Source organism: Hydra vulgaris, chromosome 05 (genome assembly GCF_038396675.1).
Source record: "Hydra vulgaris chromosome 05, alternate assembly HydraT2T_AEP".
In the NCBI taxonomy this organism is placed as follows: domain Eukaryota; kingdom Metazoa; phylum Cnidaria; class Hydrozoa; order Anthoathecata; family Hydridae; genus Hydra; species Hydra vulgaris.
The window spans coordinates 3,946,435-3,952,175 of NC_088924.1; the positions used below are offsets into that span (position 1 = coordinate 3,946,435).

Consider the following 5,741-nt stretch of genomic DNA (forward strand, 5'->3'; position numbering starts at 1 on the left):
AGCAAATTTATTTTCATATATGTTTTACGAATAATCTCTGTAAAGTCAATAAACACACTACAAGCAAATTTATTTTCATATATGTTTTTCGAATAATCTCTGTAAAGTCAATAAACACACTACAAGCAAATTTATTTTCATATATGTTTTTCAAATAATCTCTGTAAAGTCAATAAACACACTACAAGCAAATTTATTTTCATATATGTTTTGAAAAACATATATGAAAATAAATTTGCTTGTAGTGTGTTTATTGACTTTACAGAAATTATTCGAAAAACATATATGAAAATAAATTTGCTTGCCAAATTTATTTTCATATATGTTTTTCAAATAATCTCTGTAAAGTCAATAAGTAAATAGATAGTTGAATGTTCATGTCTAAATCCATATTATAATTTATAAATGCAATAAAAAGTATCCAAATACTTGGATAGTCTTACGTGCTTCATTTTCTCAAATATTTTTCTAAATTATACAATAATGAAACAGGCCTGTAGTTAACAAGTTCAAGAGCCATTCTTGTGGAATTGGAATAACCATTGCAATTTTGAAAAAGTCTGGTAATACTTCTTTTATAAATGAGTTATTTAGGGGAGTGTGGGGAGAAGTGGGACGCGGGAGAAGTGGGACAGCCTGAAATTTCTAATTAGGTGCGGTGCCTAAATACTGTTATTTAATGTAAACAATTAAATTCCTTTGCCTCTATTTAGCAGAAATTGCTTTGTTTTTTTGCGTGCGCTAAAAACCCTATTTTTTAAATGTACCTTAAAAAAGTTGCTGATCTCGATTTTGCCAAAGCATTTGATAACAGCCTCACAACTCTAAAATTAAAATCACTTGAAATAAATGGCAAACTGCTAAATGGATTAAGTCTTTTTTTGATGGCAGAAAATAACGCGTTTCATTTAACAATATCTGCAATGATTGAGTCGATGTTCACAGTAGTGTTCCTTAAGGTTCTGTCTTATGTCCGCTTTTCTTCTTTCTCTACACAAAAGATCTTTCCTAACTTAAACTTTGGAGATATTTGTCGATGATACTAAACACTTTTATAAAATTTTATTGAAGACTAAACTCGTTAATCAACAGGACTGTTAACAAATAGTATATGAATATTTCAAAATGCTGTATTATCTATTAGGGCCAAACCAATTTTATTTACTGTTACTTTTTGCAAAATAATTAAGGTTCAAATCTAAGTATGTCTAAGTATATCTGCTAATTAGCTACTTCAAAATGACTTCTACTGATGTCGGAGTCATTTTTACTCTTAACCTCAATAATTGGGAACAAGTATTTATAAAACTAACGGGTGGCCCAAGATAAATGACATAGGTAGTATTTTTGTTATAACTTTGTTATTTTTTAAGTTAGAAAAGTGAATATTTTTAAAAAGATTTATTACTAAATTCTCTACAAAATGACATGATTTATTTAATATAAATAGTCTCCATTATTTTTTGACATACGATATAAGCGATTGGTCCAACTAGTACAACTTTTTAAAGCTTCATTTACTCTAATGTTTTTTACAGCTCGTTTAAGTTCTTGAATTAATGTTAATTTTGATTTAATTTTATTCCATTTCATTTGGTAAACGAGTTCATCCCGTATCTAAAGGATTGAGATCGGGGGAATTTGTGTTCAACTTTGTGTTCTTTGAACACTGGTTCTGGAGATATTGAGTTTATTAGCTAATTTTTGAGATGAAATCCTCTTTTTACGTTTCAGACAACTTTTGATTTTTTGAATGTTTGCATTTGTTCGAACTGATCTTGGACCACCTGATGGACATTTCAACTCGATAAAGCCTGTCTCTCTGATCATTTGACACAACCGATTTATTGTACGAAACCCAATGACACCCTTAATATCAGCAAACATTTTTGATGGACCATCACCATTTTGGTATTTAGAAAGTACAAGCTTTTGCAAATCTTTAGATTTCATTATCTACAAATAAAATTAAAAACCATAAAACAAAGCCATCAAGACAGAGCCACCCGTTAGTTGTTTATACATACATACATACATGCATACATACATGCATATATGCATACATGCATACATGCATACATGCATACGTGCATACGTGCATACATGCATACATGCATACATACATGCATATATATATATATATATATATATATATATATATATATATATATATATATATATATATATATTCTGAATTACATGATTTTACAATTCAAGGATGTTTACAAATAGTATAATTACTAATGATGCGTAAACACCTAATAAGAATGAATGAAAGAACATAAGAATAAAACAATAACAAAATAATAACAAATATATATATATATATATATATATATATATATATATATATATATATATATATATATATATATATATATATATATATATATATATATATATATATATATATATATATATATATATAGTATGTAAGTTGATTTCAATAAAAAGGCCATAAAAAAACCATAAAATAAAGAAGGCATTAAAAAGAGTCAAATATAAAAAATTTAACTGATTTTAAAATTTTAATTGTATTATTTAGTTGGTTTTTATATTTGACGCTTTTTAATGTCTTCTTTTTAAACGTTTTGTTTAAAAAAAAGACATTAAAAAGTAATTCTTGTAACGTTTTATTATTTCTTGATGACGCTGACCACAATAAGTCAGCGAAATATCATTAATGCATTATTATATCAAAATATATTTAAAATTAGTTACATGCCGTCTTATTATTGAAATCAACTTACATATTAAAAACATATCGTATAACAAGAATATGACTTTTAAAGATTTTATAACAGAGATTTACAATGAAACGAAAAAATTACAAACTTTGAAGATACGAAATGCAATCGCAAAAAATCAACTCGTTTTTCTTCAAAAATGCATATCAAACAATATAATTCCTAAATCGTTTAAAATAAAAAGTCCAGTAAGTACCAAAAAAGCTGAAAATATAATGAAAGAATACAGAAAAAAATTATTAGTTCATGCTCGAAATGAAGCGAAAGAAAGATTATATTCAAGTAAGAAGTTAATTGATGAATTAAATTTATATCTTTAATCTCAAATAAGAGCTAATGGTTATGAGATAATTAGTAATATAACGAACAATCAATCAATCAATAATTTATTTCTGAAATAAGATTTTACACTCAAGGATGTTTACAAATAGTAAATTTACTAATATAAAATAAACACCTGCTAATGTTAATAATATGTAATTCAAATAAATATAATGCTAATTTTCATAATATATAATAAAAATAATAAACTTTATAACATAAAAATAACGATGTTAATAATAACTTTATAACATAAAAATAACGGTGTTAATAATACCACTAATAATAATAACAACAATAATATAACAATAATAATAATAGTAATAATAACAAAAATAATAATAATAATATTAATAACAATATTAATATTAGTAGTAATAGTTAAAAGTAGTTAATAATAGTAATGTAAATATTTATAGAAATAACAATAAGCAATAGTAATGACAACAAAATATATAATAGAAATTAAAAAAAAAAATACTAAAGATAACAAAAATTGATTATAGAAATTATAAACACTAACTATATAGAACAAATCTAAGGATTACCATTATTTTTTAATAAAAACTGAAATGAAAGAAGAATTCTATAAATTGCAAAATGACATCAGTTAAAAAATCAATTTTGAAAAAAATCGTCCTAACCAAATTTTAAAACCAACTATACTAAATTTAACAAATATTTTTCCGGAGCAACTATTGAACTACTTAATCTTGGTCCAAGATTTGTCGCATCACAAAAGAACATTCCTTATATGGACATAATCACTAATATTGAAACTTGTGCCTTAGAACTCGAACAATAAAATAAACAAACACAGACATAGATTCTTCGACAAAACTGTTCAAAAATTCTAACCAGTTCTTTAAAATTAAAAATAAAAGATAATTTAACAAAACAGCAACGCTTTTCTTTACAAAACCTAAAAAAACATTCACAGCTAAAGATATATCCGTTTGACAAAGGAACAGGTTTTGCTTTATTATACGAAAATGAATGTTAGACAATACTACTTATTTTAAAATGTATCCATCAGATTGCGTTCTACCTAGAATCTAAGGAATGGTTAAAGCTCACAAACCGGAAAAAAAGTACGCAATACGTCCTGTTGTTTCCACTATTAACACACCTCTGTATGGAACATCTGAGTATCTGGTTAAAATTATCCAACCAACATTAAACAAAAATATAACTCGACTAATTAATTTAAGAAATTTTTTCAACGATGCTAAATAATGGAAGGTAGGCCCTAAGGAAATTCAGGTTTCATTCGATATAGTTAATTTATATCCATCCGTACCAATCGATGAAGCAATTCCTGTCCAATTACCTAATTCAGGTCCAATTGGTTTATAACCACTGGCGTCTTTAAATGTTTTTTATGTAGAGCAAAACAAATCTGCTCTCAAAAATATCTCTCACAAGAAATTGATTTCCTTATAAATTGATTTTCTTATAATGATATCGATGCAAGGTGTTCGCAAATGTGTCTATCTAACGGTTGATTGGAGAAGAAGAAAAAAAAAAAAAAGAAGAAAGAAATTATTTGTATAAAAAGAATAAAACTTATCAAGAAGATAAAAGCATTTGCAAATTATATATAAAAGTCAAAAAGTTAATCGTTTGTTTAAAAAAAATTACTTAAGTTATAAATTATTCAATTAATAAGTAACCAATTAAATAAAGTGTTTATATTGAATGCGGCGGATTATACCTGCTTACAGATAAAAAAGAAAAAAGAAAAAGAAAAGAAAAAACAACAAAGAAACTCGAATTTAGAAGAATTTTTAATTATTTGCCATCCATCAGCGAGTCAAGTAAGATGAATAATAATTAAAGAAGTTTAAAAATTTACGGTTATATTTGAAGTTGTAATAACTTTTTTTTTTACTGCTATTTATTTGTTTTTTTTTAGCTCATTCAATTTATTTTCTTTTTTACATATCTATTTTATCATATTGTTGATTACATTATTATTAGCTATAAAATTGTATATTTTATTATTAAGCGTTAGTCATATTTATGGTATTTATATTTTTATTATACATTACTACTACTACTTTTGTTATTACTGTCACTATTTTTTTTATTATTGCTATTTTTGTGATCGTTGTTATTATTGTTGTTGTTATTATTATTCGTTATTATTATTATATTGTTAATATTTTTATCATAAACTTCATCATTGTTATATTATCGTATAGTTACTACTATTGTTATATTGTTTTTGTTGTAATAATCTTATTAATAACAATATCTTTATTTCTAAATAAATTTCTACTTATTATGTCTAAACTCTGCAAAATTTGTGATAAATTATTCGTGCTAATCATCATTCACTTCAATACAACCTCTGCCTAAGTTCAATTCACAAGAAATATAGTTTTTTGAATATTAATGATTTTAGTTTATTAAAAAACTCTTCCAAGAATTATTGGCTCTGTATTACATGTTGCAACAGTATTTTTCCTTTTAGTTCTATATCGGATAATGAACTACGTTTTCAAACTTCAATTGACAATATATTACATCTCAATGATCTGCCTTATAACCTTTCCCTCTCTCCCTGCTCCCAAGAATTTGATACTTTTAATCAACTTAATAATAACTTTACTTATCAGCTAAATAACAACGACGATGATGATACGAACATAGTTGAAAATCCAATCAATT

General features: G+C 25.0%; 1 long non-coding RNA gene across 1 annotated transcript; it reads right to left on the reverse strand.

Annotated features, from left to right (window-relative positions):
• Positions 1 to 1,386: 1,386 nt before the first annotated feature.
• On the reverse strand, positions 1,387 to 4,525 carry LOC136080470 (uncharacterized). The gene is made up of 2 exons (XR_010638475.1): positions 4,369 to 4,525; positions 1,387 to 1,956 (listed from the first exon to the last, which is right to left on the reverse strand). It is a non-coding gene; the product is annotated as an uncharacterized LOC136080470 (long non-coding RNA).
• Positions 4,526 to 5,741: the final 1,216 nt, after the last annotated feature.